General features: G+C 40.7%; 1 non-coding gene across 1 annotated transcript; it reads right to left on the bottom strand.

The window, feature by feature from the left end:
• Nucleotides 1–302: 302 nt before the first annotated feature.
• Nucleotides 303–410, bottom strand: LOC112708643 (small nucleolar RNA R71). The gene has a single exon (XR_003156487.1). It is a non-coding gene; the product is annotated as a small nucleolar RNA R71 (small nucleolar RNA).
• Nucleotides 411–20,856: the final 20,446 nt, after the last annotated feature.

The raw sequence follows: 20,856 nt of genomic DNA, 5'->3' as shown, positions 1-20,856 counted from the left end.
CCATTGGAGCAAACAACTTTGAGCTTAAGCCTCAATTAGTTTCTCTAATGCAACAGAATTGCAAGTTCCATGGACTTCCATTGGAAGATCCTCATCAGTTTTTAGCTGAATTCTTGCAAATCTGTGACACTGTCAAGACCAATGGGGTTAACCCTGAGGTCTACAGACTTATGCTATTTCCTTTTGCTGTAAGAGACAGAGCTAGAATATGGTTGGACTCACAACCTAAAGAAAGCCTGAACTCTTGGGAAAAGCTAGTCAATGCCTTCTTGGCAAAGTTCTTTCCACCTCAAAAATTGAGTAAGCTTAGAGTGGAAGTCCAAACCTTCAGACAGAAGGAAGGAGAGTCCCTCTATGAAGCTTGGGAAAGATACAAACAATTAATCAGAAAGTGTCCCCCTGATATGCTTTCTGAATGGAGCATCATAGGTATTTTCTATGATGGTCTCTCTGAACTATCCAAGATGTCCTTGGATAGCTCTGCTGGAGGATCTCTTCATCTGAAGAAGACGCCTACAAAAGCTCAAGAACTAATTAAAATGGTTGCAAATAACCAATTCATGTACACTTCTGAAAGAAATCCTGTGAACAATGGGACAAATCAGAAGAAAGGAGTTCTTGAGATTGACACTCTGAATGCCATATTGGCTCAGAACAAAATATTGACTCAGCAAGTCAATTTGATTTCTCAAAGTCTGTCTGGAATGAAAAATGCACCAGGCAGTACTAAGGAAGCTTCATCTAAAGAAGAAGCTTATGATCCTGAGAACCCTTCAATGGAAGAGGTGAACTACATGGGAGAACCCTATGGAAACACCTATAATCCTTCATGGAGAAATCATCCAAATCTCTCATGGAAGGATCAACAGAGACCTCAACAAGGTTTCAACAACAATAATGGTGGAAGAAACAGGTTTAGCAATGGCAAGCCTTTTCCATCATCTTCTCAGCAACAGACAGAGAGGTCTAAGCAGAACACCTCTGACTTAGCAACCATGGTCTCTGATCTAATCAAAACCACTCAAAGTTTCATGACTGAAACAAGGTCCTCCATTAGAAATTTGGAGGCACAAGTGGGTCAGCTGAGCAAGAAAATTACTGAACTCCCTCCTAGTACTCTTCCAAGCAATACAGAAGAAAATCCAAAAGGAGAGTGCAAAGCCATCAACATGGCCGAATTTGGAGAGGAGGGAGAGGCAGTGAACGCCACTGAGGAAGACCTCCATGGACGTCCACTGACCTCCAATGAGTTCCTCAATGAGGAACCATGGGAATCTGAGGCTCAAAATGAGACCATAGAGATTCCATTGGACTTACTCCTGCCATTCATGAGCTCTGATGAGTATTCTTCCTCTGAAGAGGATGAGTATGTCACTGAAGAGCAAGTTGCTAAATACCTTGGAGCAATCATGAAGCTAAATGACAAGTTATTTGGAAATGAGACTTGGGAGAATGAACCCCCTTTGCTCACCAAAGAACTGGATGACTTGTCTAGGCAGAAACTGCCTCAAAAGAGACAGGATCCTGGGAAGTTTTCAATACCTTGTACCATAGGCACCATGACCTTCAAGAAGGCCTTGTGTGACCTAGGGTCAAGTGTAAACCTCATGCCTCTCTCTGTAATGGAGAAGTTAGGGATCTTTGAGGTGCAAGCTGCAAAAATCTCACTAGAGATGGTAGACAATTCAAGAAAACAAGCTCATGGACTTGTAGAGGATGTTCTGATAAAGGTTGAAGACCATTACATCCCTGCTGATTCCATAGTCCTAGAGACTGGGAAGTGCATGGATGAATCCATCATCCTTGGCAGACCCTTCCTAGCCACAGCGAAGGCTGTGATTGATGTTGATAGAGGAGAATTGATCATTCAAGTGAATGAAGAATCCTTTGTGTTTAAGGCTCAAGGATATCCCTCTGTCACCATGGAGAGGAAGCATGATGAGCTTCTCTCAAAACAGAGCCAAACAGAGCCCCCACAGTCAAACTCTAAGTTTGGTGTTGGGAGGCCACAACCAACTTCTAAGTTTGGTGTTGAACCCCCACATTCAAACTCTAAGTTTGGTGTTGGGAGGTTCCAACATTGCTCTGAGCATCTGTGAGGCTCCATGAGAGCCCTCTGTCAAGCTACTGACATTAAAGAAGCGCTTGTTGGGAGGCAACCCAATGTTATATTTTATCTATTTTCCTTTGTTATTTTATGTTTTCTATAGGTTGATGATCATGAGAAGTCACAAAATCAATTGAAAAAGCAAAAACAGAAAGAAAAACAGCACACCCTGGAGGAAGATCCTGCTGGCGTTTAAACGCCAGTAAGGCTAGCAGATGGGCGTTTAACGCCCAGTCTGGCACCATTCTGGGTGTTTAACGCCAGAAAGGGGCACCAGACTGGCGTTAAACGCCAGTAAAGGGCAAGAACTTGGCGTTAAACGCCAGAAAGGGGCACCAGCCCGGCGTTTAACGCCAGAATTGGCACAAAGAGCAATTTTGCTCGCCACTTGGTGCAGGGATGACTTTTCCTTGACACCTCAGGATCTGTGGACCCCACAAGATTCCCACCTACCCCACCATTCTCTCTCTCTTCTTCACCAATCACCTCAACACCTCTTCCCCAAAAACCCTTCACCTATCAAATCCCATCTTTCTCTTCACCACTCACATCCATCCTTCATAAAACCCCACCTACCCCACCATTCAAATTCAAACCACTTTCCCACCCAAACCCACCCTCACATAGCCGAACCCTACCCCTCTCTCCACTCCTATATAAACCCATCTTCACTCCTTCATTTTCATACAACCTAAATACTACTTCTCCCCCTTTGGCCGAACCACAAAGCCATCTCCATCTCCTTCATTTCTTCTTCTTCTACTCTCTTCTTTCTTCTTTTGCTCGAGGACGAGCAAACCTTTTAAGTTTGGTGTGGTAAAAGCATTGCTTTTTGTTTTTCCATAACCATTCATGGCATCCAAGGCCGGAGAAACCTCTAGAAAGAGGAAAGGGAAGGCAAAAGCTTTCACCTCCGAGTCATGGGAGATGGAGAGATTTATCTCAAGGGTGCATCAAGACCACTTCTATGAAGTTGTGGCCTTGAAGAAGGTGATCCCCGAGGTCCCTTTCAAACTCAAAAAGAGTGAATATCCGGAGATCCGACATGAGATCCGAAGGAGAGGTTGGAAAGTTCTTACCAACCCCATTCAACAAGTCGGAATCTTAATGGTTCAAGAGTTCTATGCCAATGCATGGATCACCAAGAACCATGATCAAAGTGTGAACCCGGATCCAAAGAATTGGCTTACTATGGTTTGGGGAAAATACTTGGATTTTAGTCCGAAAAATGTAAGGTTGGCATTCAACTTGCCCATGATGCAAGGAGATGAGCATCCTTACACTAGAAGGGTCAACTTTGATCAAAGGTTGGACCAAGTCCTCATAGACATCTGTGAAGAGGGCGCCCAATGGAAGAGAGATTCAAGAGGAAAGCCGGTTCAACTGAGAAGGCATGACCTCAAGCCCGTGGCTAGGGGATGGTTGGAGTTTATCCAATGCTCAATCATTCCCACTAGCAACTGGTCCGAAGTTACTATAGACCGGGCAATCATGATCCATAGCATCATGATTGGAGAAGAAATAGAAGTTCATGAGGTTATATCCCAAGAACTTTATAAGGTGGCGGACAAGTCCTCTACCTTGGCAAGGTTAGCCTTTCCTCATCTCATTTGTCACCTCTGTTATTCAGTTGGAGTTGACATAGAAGGAGACATCCCCATTGATGAGGACAAGCCCATCACTAAGAAGAGGATGGAGCAAACAAGAGACCCCTCTCATCATCAAGTCCCTGAGATGCCTCAAGGGATGCACTTTCCTCCACAAAACCATTGGGAGCAACTGAACACCTCCCTAGGAGAATTGAGTTCCAACATGGGACAACTAAGGGTGGAGCACCAAGAACATTCCATCCTCCTCCATGAAATTAGAGAAGATCAAAGAATCATGAGAGAGGAGCAACAAAGACAAGGAAGAGACATTGAGGAGCTCAAGCACTCCATAGGATCTTCAAGAGGAAGAACAAGCCGCCATCACTAAGGTGGACCCGTTCTTTAATTTCCTTGTTCTTTATTTTTCTATTTTTCGAAAATCATGCTTATGTTTATCTATGTTTGTGTCTTGTGATCATTAGTGTCTTAGTGTCTATGCCTTAAAGTTATGAATGTCCTATGAATCCATCACCTTTCTTGAAAAAAAAATGTTCTTAATTGCAAAAAGAAAAGAATTGCATGAATTTTGAATTTTATAACAGTTTAATTATTTTTATGTGGTGGCAATATTTTTGTTCTCTGAATGTATGCTTAAACAGTGCATATGTCTTTTGAATTTGTGGTTCATGAATGTTGGCTCTTGAAAGAATGATGAAAAAGGAGACATGTTACTGAGGATCTAAAAAATCATAAAAATGATTCTTGAAGCAAGAAAAAGCAGTGAATACAAAAAAAAAATTTCGAAAAAAAAAGAAAGAAAAGAAAAAAAAGAAAGAGAAAAAGAAAGAAAAAGAAAGAAATAAAAGTGTGATCCAAGGCAAAAAGAGTGTGCTTAAGAACCCTGGACACCTCTAATTGGGGACTCTAGCAAAGCTGAGTCACAATCTGAAAAGGTTCACCCAATTATGTGTCTGTGGCATGTATGTATCGGTGGTAATACTGGAAGACAGAGTGCTTTGGGCCACGGCCAAGACTCAATAAGTAGCTGTGTTCAAGAATCATCATACTTAACTAGGAGAATCAATGACACTATCTGGATTCTAAGTTCCTAAAGAAGCCAATCATTCTGAATTTCAAAGGATAGAGTGAGATGGCAAAACTATTCAGAGGCAAAAAGCTAAAAGCCCCGCTCATCTAATTAATACTGATCTTCATAGATGTTTTTGGAATTCATTGCATATTCTCTTCTTTTTATCTTATTTGATTTTCAGTTGCTTGGGGACAAGCAACAATTTAAGTTTGGTGTTGTGATGAGCGGATAATTTGTACGCGTTTTGGCATTGTTTTTAGTATATTTCTAGTAGGATTGAGTTAGTTTTTAGTATATTTTTATTAGTTTTAGTTAAAATTCACTTTTCTGGACTTTACTATGAATTTGTGTGTTTTTTTGTGATTTCAGGTATTTTCTGGCTGAAATTGAGGGACCTGAGCAAAAATCTGATTCAGAGACTAAAAAGGACTGCAGATGCTGTTGGATTCTGACCTCCCTACACTCGAAGTAGATTTTCTGGAACTACAGAAGCCCAATTGGCGCGCTCTCAACGGCGTTGGAAAGTAGACATCCTGGGCTTTCCAGCAATATAAGATAGTCCATACTTTGCCCAAGATTTGATGGCCCAAACCGGCGTTCAAAGTCACCCTCAGAATTTCCAGCGTTAAACGCCGGAACTGGCACAAGGATGGGAGTTAAACGCCCAAACTGGCACCAAAGCTAGCGTTTAACTCCAAGAAGAGTCTCTACACGAAAATGCTTCAATGCTCAGCCCAAGCACACACCAAGTGGGCTCGGAAGTGGATTTTTATGTCATTTACTCATCTCTGTACACCCTAGGCTACTAGTTCTCTATATATAGGACCTTTTACTATTGTATTTTCATCTTGGTTCTTCTGGTTCCCTCTATGGGGCCGAAGCCAATGATCACACTATCACTTATGTATTTTCAACGGTGGAGTTTCTACACACCATAGATTAAGGTGTGGAGCTCTGCTGTACCTCGAGTATTAATGCAATTACTATTGTTCTTCTATTCAATTCCGCTTGTTCTTGTTCTAAGATATCACTTGTTCTTCAACTTGATGAATGTGATGATCCGTGACACTCATCATCATTCTCACTCATGAACGTGTGCCTGACAACCACCTCCGTTCTACCTTAGATTGGGTGTATATCTCTTGGATTCTTTAACCGGAATCTTCGTGGTATAAGATATTGATGGCGGCATTCAAGAGAATCCGGAAGGTCTAAGCCTTGTCTGTGGTATTCTGAGTAGGATTCAATGATTGAATGACTGTGACGAGCTTCAAACTCCTGAGGGCTGGGCGTTAGTGACAGACGCAAAAGAATCACTGGATTCTATTCCAACCTGATTGAGAACCGACAGATGGATAGCCGTGCCGTCACAGGGTGCGTTGAACATTTCCACTGAGAGGATGGGAGGTAGCCACTGACAACGGTGAAACCCTTGCATACAGCTTGCCATGGAAAGGAGTAAGAAGGATTGGAGGAAGACAGTAGGAAAGCAGAGAGACGGAAGGGACCAAGCATCTTCATACGCTTATCTGAAATTTCCACCAATGAATTACATAAGTATCTCTATCTTTATCTTTATGTTTTATTCATCATCCATAACCATTTGAGTTTGCCTGACTAAGATTTACAAGGTGACCATAGCTTGCTTCATACCAACAATCTCTGTGGGATCGACCCTTACTCGCGTAAGGTTTATTACTTGGACGACCCAGTACACTTGCTGGTTAGTTGTGCGAAGTTGTGATAAAAAGTTGAGATTGCAATTGAGCGTACCATGTTGATGGCGCCATTGATGATCACAATTTCGTGCACCACCTTCTAATGTGCATGGTATCATAAAGCTTCCTGGATCTTGAAGCTTTTCTGGTAAGCTTTTTAAAATGACTGCACTGCATTCTTCAGTGAGAAATACTTTTTCAGTTTCTCTCCAATCTTTCTTATGACTTAAGATCTCTTTCATGAACTTAGCATAAGAAGGTATTTGCTTAAGTGCCTCTGCAAACGGAATCTTTATTTCAAGAGTCCTTAGATAGTCTGCAAAGCGGGCAAATTGCTTATTCTGTTCCGCTTGGCGGAGTTTCTGAGGATAAGGCATCTTGGCTTTATATTCTTCAACCTTAGTTGCTGCAGGTTTATTCCTTACAGAAGTGGTTGAAGAAGCCTTTTTAAAGGGATTACTGTCAGCACTCTCAGGTGTCTGATCCTCCCTTGGCGTCTGAACGCCAGGATTGGGTGAAGATTGGGCGTTTAACGCCAACTTCTCTCCCTTCTCTGGCGTTTGAACGCCAGAACTGGGCAGGGAATGGGCGTTTAACGCCAGCTTTCCCCCCTTTTCTGGCGTTTGAACGCCAAAAGTCCTCCTCTCTGGGCTCTTACTGTCCTCAGAGGGATTTTGAACAGTGGTTTGGTTATCCTCTATCAATTGTTCCTTATTTGGCTTTTTGCTACTTTGAGCAGTGTTATTCAATGTCTTCCCACTCCTCAGTTGAACTGCTTGACATTCTTCTGTTATCTGTTTAGATATCTGCTGTTTTGCCTGATTCAACTGCAGTTCTATGTTCTTGTTAGCAATTTTGGTTTCTTGGAGCATCTCTTTAAATTCTGCTAACTGTTTTGTCATCAGTTGTAATTGCTGATTAAGCTCAACCATCTGTTCTTGAGGAGTATGATCAGTGGCTACTACCATAACTTCTTCTTTTGTAGAGAACTCATTGCTAGAGTATAAATATTGATTTCTAGCAACAGTATCTATAAGCTCTTGAGCCTCTTCAATCGTCTTTCTCATATGTATAGATCCACCAGCTGAGTGATCTAAAGACATTTGAGCTTTTTCTGTAAGCCCATAGTAGAAGATGTCTAACTGTACCCACTCTGAAAACATTTCAGAGGGGCATTTTCTTAGCATACCTCTATACCTCTCCCAGGCATTGTAAAGGGATTCATTATCCTCTTGTTTAAAGCCTTGGATGTCCAGCCTTAGCTGTGTCATCCTCTTTGGAGGGTAAAATTGATTCAGGAATTTGTCTGATAACTGTTTCCATGTCTTTATGCTTGTTGTAGGTTGGTTGTTTAACCACCTCTTAGCTTGATCTTTTACAGCAAATGGAAACAGTAATAATCTTAGACATCCTGATCCACCTCTTTATCACGTACTGTGTCAGCAAGTTGTAAGAATTGTGCCAGAAACTCAGTAGGTTCTTCCTGTGGAAGACCGGAATACTGGTAATTTTGCTGCACCATGATAATGAGTTGAGGGTTTAGCTCAAAGCTGCTTGCTTTGATGGGAGGTATACAGATGCTACTCCCATATGCAGCCGTAATAGGGTTAGCATATGACCCCAAAGTCCTTCTGGACTGCTCAATTCCACTTAGGTCCATGATGGAGAAAGGGAAATGATATGGATTGCAAGTAGATTAAAAAAAATTTTTTTTGAATTGACTGAAAAAAAATAAAATAAAACAAAAGGAAAACAAAATAAATTTTCGAAAACTAAAAGAAAATAAGATCAAAGCAAATTGAAAACTAAATCAATTAATTAGTTAAAAAGATTTTGGAGTTAGCAATAGAAAAGATATGATTATTTTGAAGAGATTTGATATATATTTTTTTTGAAATGAGGAAAGAGAAAAGCAACAAAATGACACCAAACTTAAAATTTTTAGAAAATCAAACACTAATTTTCAAAAATTTTAAGGGAAAAACACAAAGAGGACACCAAACTTAGAATTTTTAAGGATCAAAAAGGGATAAGGACATGCTAATTCGAAAATTAAAAGAAAAACAAAAGCATGCAATTGACACCAAACTTAAAATATGAGACTAGACTCAACTAAAAGACTCTAAACCAACAAAAATAAAACAGTCCTAATCTAAGCAACAAGATAAGCCGTTAGTTGTCCAAACTCGAACAATCCCCGGCAACGGTGCCAAAAACTTGGTGCACGAAATTGTAATCACACTTTTGCAATTCCGCACAACTAACCAGCAAGTGCACTGGGTCGTCCAAGTAATACCTTACGTGAGTAAGGGTCGATCCCACGGAGATTGTCGGCTTGAAGCAAGCTATGGTTATCTTGTAAGTCTTAGTCAGGATATCAATAATTATCAGGGTTGATTGCAAAAAGCAAAAGAACATGAAATAAGTACTTGTTTTGCAGTAATGGAGAACAGGTTGAGGTTTTGGAGATGCTCTATCTTCTGAATCTCTACTTTCCTACTGTCTTCTTCTTCAAGCACGCAAGGCTCCTTCCATGGCAAGCTGTATGTAGGGTTTCACTGTTGTCAATGGCTATCTCCCATCCTCTCAGTGAAAATGTTCAACGCACCCTGTCACGGCATGGCTATTCATTTGTTGGTTCTCAATCAGGTTGGAATAGAATCCAGTGATTCTTTTGTGTCTGTCACTAACGCCCAGCCTTCAGGAGTTTGAAGTTTGTCACAGTCATTCAATCATTGAATCCTACTCGGAATACCACAGACAAGGTTTAGACCTTCCGGATTCTCTTGAATGCCGCCATCAATTCTAGCTTATACCACGAAGATTCTAATTAAGGAATCCAAGAGATATCTACTCAATCTAAGGTAGAACGGAGGTGGTTGTCAGGCACACGTTCATAGTTGAGAATGATGATGAGTGTCACGGATCATCACATTCATCAGGTTTAAGAACAAGTGATATCTTAGAATGGAAGCAAGCATGATTGAATGAAAAACAGTAGTAATTGCATTAATCCATCAAGACACAGCAGAGCTCCTCACCCCCAACCATGGGATTTAGAGACTCATGCTGTAGAAAATACAATGAGAAACGTGTAAAGTGTCATGAGGTACAGATACAATGTCAAAAGATCCTATTAATAGTGAACTAGTAACCTAGGGTATACAGAAATGAGTAAATGACGTAAAAATCCACTTCTGGGTCCACTTAGTGTGTGCTTGGGCTGAGCATTGAAGCTTTCATGTGTAGAGACTTTTTTTGGAGTTAAACGCCAGCTTTTATGCCAGTTTGGGCGTTTAACTCCAATTTTTATGCCAGTTCCAGCGTTAAACGCTGGGAATTCTGAAGCTGATTTGCAACGCCGGTTTGGGCCATCAAATCTCGGGCAACGTATGGACTATTATACATTGCTGGAAAGCCCAGGATGTCTACTTTCCAACGCCATTAAGACAGCGCCAATTGGGCTTCTATTGCTCCAGAAAATCCACTTCGAGTGCAGGGAGGTCAGAATCCAACAGCATCTGCAGTCCTTTTCAGCCTCTGAATCAGATTTTTGCTCAGGACCCTCAATTTCAGCCAGAAAATACCTGAAATCACAGAAAAACACACAAGCTCATAGTAAAGTCCAGAAAAGTGAATTTTAACTAAAAACTAATAAAAGTATACTAAAAACTAACTAAAATATACTAAAAACATACTAAAAACAATGCCAAAAAGCGTATAAATTATCCGCTCATCAACACCTAAAGGGGAGCCGTAATGGCCTCATCTTCGGCAAGCTCCTTCCGATTTTTTTTAATGTTGTGCTGACCCTTGTTCTTAAAATGACGCTATCCCAAGGAGGACACCTAAAGGCGAGCCGTAATGGCCTCATCTTTGGTTGGCTCCTCTGATTTTTTTTTTACGTTGTGCTGATCGATTTTTATCCTTTTTTTCCTTTTTTTTACGTTGTGCTGACCAGTTTTTTTTTTAACGTTGTGCTGAACCTTGTTCTTAAAATGACGCTATCCCGAGGAGGACACCTAAAGGCGAGCCTTAATGGCCTCATCTTTGGCAGGCTCCTCCGATTTTTTTTTTACGTTGTGCTAACCAGTTTTTTCCTTTTTTTTATCGTTGTGTTGACCGGTTTCTTTTTTTTTTACGTTGTTCTGACCTCTTTTTTTTTAAGTTGTGATGACCGTTTTTTTATGTTGTGCTGACCGATTTATTTTTTTTAACGTTGTGCTGACCCTTGTTCTTTAAATGACGCTATCCCGAGGAGGACACCTAAAGGGGAGCCGTAATGGCCTCATCTTGAGCAGGCTCCTCCGATTATTTTTACGTTGTGCTGACTCTTGTTCTTTAAATGACGGTATCCAGAGGAGGACACCTAAAGGCACCGTAATGGCCTCATCTTCGGCAGGCTCCTTCGGTTTTTTTTTTTAGCGTTGTGCTGACTCTTGTTCTTAAAATGACGCTATCTCGAGGAGGACACCTAAAGGCGAGCCGTAATGGCCTCATCTTCGGTAGGCTCCTCCAATTTTTTTTGTTTTTTTATAACGCTGTGCTGACCCTTGTTCTTAAAATGACGCTATCCCGAGGAGGACACCTAAAGGCGTGCCGTAATGGCCTCATCCTCGACAGGCTCCTCCGATTTTTTTCTACGGTTTTTTTTTTACATTGTGCTGATCGATTTTTTTATTTTTTTCCTTTTTTTTACGTTGGGCTGACCGGTTTTTTTTTAACGTTGTTCTGAACCTTGTTCTGAAAATGACGCTATCCCGAGGAGGACACCTAAAGGCGAGCCGTAATGGCCTCATCTTCGGCAGGCTCCTCCGATTTTTTTTTACGTTGTGCTGGCCGGTTTTTTTCTTTTTTTTTTATGTTGTGTTGACAGGTTTTTTCTTTACGTTGTGCTGACCCTTTTCTTTTAACGTTGTGATGACCTTTTTTTTACGTTGTGCTGACCGGTTTTTTTTTTTTTTTACGTTGTGCTGACACTTGTTCTTTAAATGACGTTATCCCGAGGAGGACACCTAAAGGGGAGCCCTAATGGCCTCATCTTCGGCAGGCTCCTCCAATTTTTTTTTTAACGTTGTGCTGACCAGTTTTTTTCCTTTTCTCTTTATGTTGTGCTAACCGATTTTTTTTTACGTTGTACTGACCGTTTTTTTCCTTTTTTTTACGTTGTGTTGACCCAGTTTTTTTTTTCGTTGTGCTGACCCTTGTTCTTAAAATGACGCTATCTCGAGGAGGACACCTAAAGGCGAGCCATAATGGCCTCATCTTCGGCAGGCTCCTCCGATTTTTTTCTGTTTTTTTTTACGATGTGCTGATCGGTTTTTTCCTTTTTTTGTTGTGCTGGCTAGTTTTTTTTAATATTGTGCTGACCCTTGTTCTTAAAATGAAGATAAAACTCCAATAATCATACAGCAACCAAATCTTGAATTCAAAGATGTGAAGACAACTAACAAGAGCACCACCCCTATCCCTGATCTAGAAAGCAAGATCAATCAAGCCATTTACAAAAGGAAGCTTGCTGAGGAGAGGCCAAGACAAGGGACAGTAGCTGAATCTTCTCCCCCCTTGAGGTCATTCCTCTTAACAAATTGGAAAAAGAGGAAGAAAGTCATCGGCTATAGATCAGTAGTTTTTCTTTCTTAGTTGTTTCAATAAAGAAGTTAAGTAGATTACTCTGTATTGCAAGGAGCTAAGTTTGGTATTGCACACTAAAATAATTAAGGGGTGAATGTTGGAAGCTAAGTTTGGTGTTCCACCAAAAATTTTTTTTAACACATTGCACCCTCAGCATGATTAGTATCGGCTCCAAACAATTAGAGAAACTACTTAATGATTGTTATGTTTCTATTTTTTAGTTTGTTTTCTAGTTTACATCCATTTTCTAGTTCATAGTTCACTTTCTTAATAAAAAGTACTTGATGTTTCATGCATGTATTTATTCTGCTGCATATAGAAGTAGGCAAGGAACTAAGTTTAGTGTCCCTGCACCAACTTAGGTTTAGAGGATTACAAGCATACATGCATGCTAACTGTTTCTTAAGTGCTTGGGGGAACAAGAAACTTTCAATACCTTTTGTAGGAAGTCATTCAACCCCTTGGAGGACAAAGTACATCATCATGGACAAAGGAAGGACATGGAATCTAACAAAGATGATGACAAAGAGAAAACAATGGGCTCCAAGAGGTTGTATTATTCTCTCACTGACTTTAGCTCAAATATGCTATTTGAAAGTGCAAATGTCCCCTGACGATTAGTGTTCTATTAGATATATTTACTGTTTGTTTGTTTTCATGCTATTTTGGCTTGATAGTTTAAGTGCTTGATTCACTTTCATTTTATTTGAATTATATACTTTGTTCCTCATGCTTGAATAAAAGAAAAATAACTGTGAAATAGAGAAAGAGTAAAAGTCTAGTATGATATGAGACAAAATGAGGTTATGTGGTGGTATGCGCTGGTTCATTAGTTGATTTATGAATAAGGCTGAATGTTGGTATGACTTTGTGATATGAACTTGAGTTACATTTCATGAGACTTGACAAAAGAAAAAGGTCCAAAATAAAAGAAAGAAAATGCAAGAAAAAGAAGAAAAAAGAAATAAACAAGGCTGGGCATTAATAGCTTGAGATTTGGATATATGCCTGTGATGCTTTTTGTACAAAGATAAGCTTGGATAACTAGGTTCTAAGGGGTGCTTTATCACCCGGCAACTTGGGTTAACTAACCCGGGATTGCCAACCAAAATTCCACCATCAAGAGCTACTTTGAGACAAAGCATTTAGTAACCCAAAGAGGTGCTGGGCATCAATTTCCAAAGAACAAACAGAGATGAACAAAACAAGCTAAATGCATGTGATGTGTGTGTGCTAAGGAGAGGCTTGAGCAAGTAAGCCCATAGGGGTGTTTCAACACCTAGCATCTTGAACCAACTGGGGCGGGAATGCTGGCTGAAAGCTTACTCTAAAAAGTCGCCTTACCACATAACATTAAGCCTCAACCAAGAAAAAGAACAAGAAAAGCTAAGGACCAAGCAATAATAAGTCTCAATTTTTTGTGTGATTCAAGTAAGGATCCAGAGGAATGTTGATGCCTCAGCCACAGAATAAAAATCCCTAAGATACCATGCAGGAAAACCCCATTTACCAGTATTCAATGTCTTCCAATAAAAGGGCTTATACACTCCTCTGCTTTTAGTAATTTTCCTTATGTTTTACTGCTTGCTTGGGGACAAGCAAGATTTAAGTTTGGTGTTGTGATGACAAGTCATCTTAGGCTAGTTTCACAAGCCTTTTTCATTACTTTTTACTTAGTTTTCATGCATTTTCTTGAGTTACAAGTAAGCCATTTGGGTAGAAATTCATATGTATTTAGATTCAATTAACCATGAATAAATTGATGCATTTTCATGAGGTTTTGTGCTATAATTGTTCATATGTCAAGGATGATAATAAATCTCATGATTTTAGCATAGCTTTGATACATTTGTTGATTGATGACAGGTGACCAAAAGGCTTGGAGGAAGGTTGAAGAAATGGGATGGCAGAAGGTAGCAAAACCACCCTGAGGGAAGCTCAAGTTTGTGCCAACGTTTGCCTAAAACTTGAGGTCAAACGTTGGCTTCAAAAACACACCCTGGAGAAGCCAAAGTTTGCACCAACGTTTGCCTCAAACTTGAGGTCAAACGTTGGCTCAACAACAAGCCCTGGAGGAACCAACGCTAACGCCAACATTTGCTTCAAACTTGAGGTCAAATGTTGGCACAATTACTACACCAGGCAGGCCAAGTTTGCGCCCAAGTTTGCCTCAAACTTGGAGGCAAACGTTGGAGCAGCATATATAACAGGGGAGGCCAAGTTTGCGCCAAAGTTTGCCTTAAACTTAAGCGCAAACGTTGGCGCCAAAGTGTTCTTGGAATGAGCACGTTTGAGTTCAAGTTTGACCCCAAACTTGAACTCAAACGTGAGTGACAGACAAATCCCTCTCTGCATAATTTCAGCAATCAAACATTTGAGTTGAAGTTTGCCTCAAACTTTGACTCAAACTTAAATGCTCAGAGTCCAAATTGCAAAAGGGGTTCTCTCTCAAGTCCAAGAGCAACCAAGTATGGCCATCTTCAATCCATTTCTATCAAGGCCAAGGTCCAAATTCAAGGCTCCAAGACCATTAGAAGAAAGTGTATAAATAGAATTTAGTTTGATTTAGCAATAAATGCTGGCTCTGCTAGAGCATTAGGAGTAGGGTAGAATAGAAAGTCTCTTTGAAACACTTTTAATTTTTCTGCAATTGTCATTTTCCAATATTGAATTCAGTTTATGCAATCTCAATTTCTACAATTTTCTGCTACACTTTTCTTTCCTGCAAGTTTACTTTCTGAACCTTGTGTTTGAGATTGTTGAGATCCAAATTTACTTTCCTGCAAGTTTAAATTTCTGTAATTGATTTGAGTTCTAATTTACTGCTTCCATTTAACTTTCCAGCACCCAGCACCCCTTTACATTCACTGCAATTTACATCTATTGCTATTTAAGTTTTTGCAATTTACATTTCTTGCTCTTTAAGATTTTGTCCATTTACATTCTGCAACTTTAATTTCCCTGCAATTTTTATCTTCTGTTGCTTAAATTCACACAATTCACTCAATGTTAACTGGACTAAACTAATCACCCACTAAAGTTGCTTGATCCATCAATCCCTGTGGGATCGATCTCACTCTAAGTGAGTTATTACTACTTGATGCGACCCGGTATACTTGCCGGTGAGTTTGTGTGTTTGGAAATTCATTTTTCCACACAAAAAAAACCTCATCAGTGCTGACACTTGTTCTTTAAATGACGCTATCCCGAGGAGGACACCTAAAGGGGAGCCGTAATGGCCTCATCTTCGGCAAGCTCCGCCAATTTTTTTTTCCGGTTTACTTTTTTTTTTTAACGTTGTGCTGATCCTTGTTCTTAAAATGACGCTATCCCGAGGAGGACACCTAAAGGCGAGCCGTAATGGCCTCATCTTCGGCAGGCTACTCCAATTTTTTTCTGATTTTTTTTACGTTGTGCTGACCAGGGTTTTTTTTTTTTAGCGTTGTGTTGACCCTTGTTCTTAAAATGATCCTATCCCGAGGAGGACACCTAAAGGCAAGCCGTAATGGCCTCATCTACGGCAGGCTCCTCCGATTTTTTTCTTAAGTTGTGCTGACCGATTTTTTTCCTTTTTTATACGTTATGTTGACCGATTTTTTTTTACGTTGTGCTGACCGGTCTTTTTCCTTTTTTCCCTTTTTTTTACGTTGTGCTGACCGGTTTGTTTTTTTTTTATTTACGTTGTGCTGACCATTGTTCTTTAAATGACGCTATCCAGAGGAGGACACCTAAAGGCGCTGTAATGGCCTCATCTTCGGCAGGCTCCTCCGATTTTTTTTTACGTTGTGCTGACACTTGTTCTTTAAATGACGCTATCTAGAGGACGATACCTAAAGGCGAGCCGTAATGGCCCCATCTTCGACATGCTCCTCCGGTTTTTTTTCATACGTTGTTCTGACCATTTTTTTTAACGTTGTGTTGACCCTTGTTCTTTAAATGACGTTATCCCGAGGAGGACACCTAAAGGGGAGCCATAATGGCCTCATATTCGGCAGGCTCCTCCGATTTTTTTTTTTACGTTGTGCTGACCGATTTTTTTCTTTTTTTTCCTTTTTTTTACGTTGTGCTGACCGTTTCTTTTACGTTGTGCCGATCGATTTTTTTTTACGTTGTGCTGACCTTTTTTTTCCTTTTTTTTACGTTGTGCTGACCGTTTTTTTTTTACGTTGTGCTGACCCTTGTTATTTAGATGACGCTATCCCGAGTAGGACACCTAAAGGGGAGCCGTAATGGCCTCTTTATCGGCAGGCTCCTCCGATTTTGTTCCGGTTTACTTTTTTTTTAACGTTGTGCTGACCCTTGTTCTTAAAATGATGCTATCCCGAGGAGGACACCTAAAGGCGAGCCGTAATGGCCTCATCTTCGGCAGGCTCCTCCAATTTGTTTTCCGGTTTTTTTCTTACGTTGTGCTGACCGGTTTTTTTTCCTTTGTTTTCCTTTTTTTTTTACGTTGTGCTGACCCTTGTTCTTAAAATGACGCTATCCCGAGGAGGACACCTAAAAACGAGCCGTAATGGCCTCATCTACGGCAGGCTATTGCGATTTTTTTTTTACGTTGTGCAGACCAGTTTTTTTTTTTTTACGTTGTGCTGACCTGTTTTTTTCCTTTTTTCCCCTTTTTTTACGTTGTGCTGACCGGTTTGTTTTTTTTTTTTTACATTGTGCTGACCCTTGTTCTTTAAATGATGCTATCCAGAGGAGGACACCTAAAGGCGCCTTAATGGCCTCATCTTCGGCAGGCTCCTCCAATTTTTTTTTACGTTGTGCTGACCCTTGTTCCTAAATGACGCTATCCAGAGGAGGACACCTAAAGGCGACCCGTAATGGCCCTATCTTCGACAGGCTCCTCTGGTTTTTTTTATACGTTGTGCTGACTATTTTTTTTAACGTTGTGCTGACCCTTGTTCTTAAAATGACTCTATCCCGACGAGGACACCTAAAGGCGAGCCGTAATTGCCTCATCTTCGGCAGGCTCCTCCGATTTTTTTTTTTGACGTTTGTGCTGACCCTTGTTCTTTAAATGACGCTATCCCGAGGAGGACACCTAAAGGGGAGCCCTAATGGCCTCATCTTTCGCAGGCTCCTCCGATTTTTTTTCAATTTTTTTACGTTGTGCTGACCGGTTTTTTTTTTCCAGGTTTGCTGACCCTTGTTCTTTAAATGACGCTATCCCGAGGAGGACACTAAAAGGGGAGCCGTAATGGCCTCATCCTCGGCAGGCTCCTCCGATTTTTTTTTTTAACGTTGTGCTGACCATTGTTCTTTAAATGACGCTATCCCAAGGAGGACACCTAAAGGGGAGCCCTAATGGCCTCATCTTCGGCAGGCTCCTCCGATTTTTTTTCCAGTTTTTTTTACGTTGTGTTGACCAGTTTTTTTCCTTTTTTTTACGTTGTACTGACCGGTTTTTTTAGGTTGTGCTGACTAATTTTTTTTCATTTTTTTTTACGTTGTGCTGACCGGTTTTTTTCATTTTTTTACGTTGTGCTGACCCTTGTTCTTTAAATGACGCTATCTAGAGGAGGACACCTAAAGGCGAGCCGTAATGGCCTCATCTTCGGCAGGCTCCTCCGACTTTTTTACGTTGTGCTGAGCGCTTTTTCCAGTTTTTTTACGTTGTGCTAACCGGTTTTTTCCAGTTTTTTTTACGTGGTGCTGATCGGTTTTTGTTTTTTTATGTTACGTTGTGCTGACCAATTATTTTTCCAATTTTTTTTTACGTTGTGCTGACCGATTTTTTTGTTTTTGGGTTGTGCTGACCAGTTTTTTTTCAATTTTTTTTTACGTTGTACAGATCGGTTTTTTTTTTGCGCTGTGCTAACCCTTGCTCTTTAAATGACACTATCCAGAGGAGGACACCTAAAGGCGAGCCGTAATGGTCTCATCTTCGGTAGGCTCCTCCGATTTTTTTTTATGTTGTGTTGACTGGTTTTTTTCCAGTTTTTTTTATACGTTGTGTTGACCGGTTTTTTGTTTTTTTGTTTTTTTTTTAAGTTGTGCTGACCGGTTTTTTTTACGTTGTGCTGACCGGTTTTTTTTCTTTTTATTTGGGTTGTGCTGACCGGTTTTTTTTTTTTTTTACGTTGTGCTGATCGTTGTGTTGACCCTTGTTCTTTAAATGACGTTATCTAGAGGAGGACACCTAAAGGCGAGCCGTAATGACCTCATCTTCGGCAGGCTCCTCCAATTTTCTTTTTAACGTTATGCTGACCCTTGTTCTTTAAATGACGCTTTCCCGGGAGGACACTTAAAGGGGAGCCGTAATTGCCTCATCTTCGGCAGGCTCCTCCGATTTTTTTCGGTTTTTTTTTTACGTTGTGCTAACCGGTTTTTGTTTTGTTGTGCTGACCGGTTTTTTTAGGTTGTGCTGACCAGTTTTTTTCCATTTTTTTACGTTGTGCTGACCGATTCTTTTTCCTTTTTTTTACGTTGTTGTGACTCTTGTTCTTTAAATGACGCTATCCAGAGTAGGACACTAAAGGCGAGCCGTAATGGCCTCATCTTCGGCAGGCTCCTCCGATTTTTTTTATGTTGTGCTGACCGATTTTTTCCAATTTTTTTTACGTTATGCTGACCGATTTTTTTTCCAGTTTTTTTTGTTGTGCTGACCGATTTTTTTTTACGTTGTTCTGACCGGTTTTTGTTTTTTTATATTACGTTGTGCTGACTGGTTTTTGTTTTTTTATACTACGTTGTACTGACCGATTTTTTTCCATTTTTTTACGTTGTTCTGACCATTTTTTTTAACGTTGTGTTGACCCTTGTTCTTTAAATGACGTTATCTCGAGGAGGACACCTAAAGGGGAGCCATAATGGCCTCATATTCGGCAGGCTCCTCCGATTTTTTTTTTTACGTTGTGTTGACCGATTTTTTTCTTTTTTTTACTTTTTTTTACGTTGTGCTGACCGTTTCTTTTACGTTGTGCCGATCGATTTTTTTTTACGTTGTGCTGACCTTTTTTTTCCTTTTTTTTACGTTGTGCTGACCGTTTTTTTTTACGTTGTGCTGACCCTTGTTCTTTAGATGACGCTATCCCGAGTAGGACACCTAAAGGGGAGCCGTAATGGCCTCTTTATCAGCAGGCTCCTCCGATTTTGTTCCGGTTTACTTTTTTTTAACGTTGTGCTGACCCTTGTTCTTAAAATGATGCTATCCCGAGGAGGACACCTAAAGGCGAGCCGTAATGGCCTCATCTTCGGCAGGCTCCTCCAATTTGTTTTCCGGTTTTTTTCTTACGTTGTGCTGACCGGTTTTTTTTCCTTTGTTTTCCTTTTTTTTTACGTTGTGCTGACCCTTGTTCTTAAAATGACGCTATCCCGAGGAGGACACCTAAAAACGAGCCGTAATGGCCTCATCTACGGCAGGCTATTGCGATTTTTTTTTTACGTTGTGCAGACCAGTTTTTTTTTTTTTACGTTGTGCTGACCTGTTTTTTTCCTTTTTCCCCTTTTTTTACGTTGTGCTGACCGGTTTGTTTTTTTTTTTTTACATTGTGCTGACCCTTGTTCTTTAAATGATGCTATCCAGAGGAGGACACCTAAAGGCGCCTTAATGGCCTCATCTTCGGCAGGCTCCTCCAATTTTTTTTTACGTTGTGCTGACCCTTATTCCTAAATGACGCTATCCAGAGGAGGACACCTAAAGGCGACCCGTAATGGCCCTATCTTCGACAGGTTCCTCTGGTTTTTTTTATACGTTGTGCTGACTATTTTTTTTAACGTTGTGCTGACCCTTGTTCTTAAAATGACTCTATCCCGACGAGGACACCTAAAGGCGAGCCGTAATTGCCTCATCTTCGGCAGGCTCCTCCGATTTTTTTTTTGATGTTTGTGCTGACCCTTGTTCTTTAAATGACGCTATCCCGAGGAGGACACCTAAAGGGGAGCCCTAATGGCCTCATCTTTCGCAGGCTCCTCCGATTTTTTTTCAATTTTTTTTACGTTGTGCTGACTGGTTTTTTTTTCCAGGTTTGCTGACCCTTGTTCTTTAAATGACGCTATCCCGAGGAGGACACTAAAAGGGGAGCCGTAATGGCCTCATCCTCGGCAGGCTCCTCCGATTTTTTTTTTAACGTTGTGCTGACCCTTGTTCTTTAAATGACGCTATCCCAAGGAGGACACCTAAAGGGGAGCCCTAATGGCCTCATCTTCGGCAGGCTACTCCAATTTTTTTCTGATTTTTTTTTACGTTGTGCTGACCAGGGTTTTTTTTTTTAGCGTTGTGCTGACCCTTGTTCTTAAAATGATCCTATCCCGAGGAGGACACCTAAAGGCAAGCCGTAATGGCCTCATCTACGGCAGGCTCCTCCGATTTTTTTCTTAAGTTGTGCTGACCGATTTTTTTCCTTTTTTATACGTTGTGTTGACCGATTTTTTTTTACGTTGTGCTGACCGGTCTTTTTCCTTTTTTCCCTTTTTTTTACGTTGTGCTGACCGGTTTGTTTTTTTTTATTTACGTTGTGCTGACCCTTGTTCTTTAAATGACGCTATCCAGAGGAGGACACCTAAAGGCGCTGTAATGGCCTCATCTTCGGCAGGCTCCTCCGATTTTTTTTTACGTTGTGCTGACACTTGTTCTTTAAATGACGCTATCTAGAGGACGATACCTAAAGGCGAGCCGTAATGGCCCCATCTTCGACATGCTCCTCCGGTTTTTTTTCATACGTTGTTCTGACCATTTTTTTTAACGTTGTGTTGACCCTTGTTCTTTAAATGACG

Source organism: Arachis hypogaea, chromosome 8 (assembly GCF_003086295.3).
Source record: "Arachis hypogaea cultivar Tifrunner chromosome 8, arahy.Tifrunner.gnm2.J5K5, whole genome shotgun sequence".
Lineage (NCBI taxonomy): Eukaryota > Viridiplantae > Streptophyta > Magnoliopsida > Fabales > Fabaceae > Arachis > Arachis hypogaea.
The sequence above is the reverse complement of the archived record's forward strand: the minus strand, read 5'-3'. Positions and strand labels throughout refer to the sequence as shown.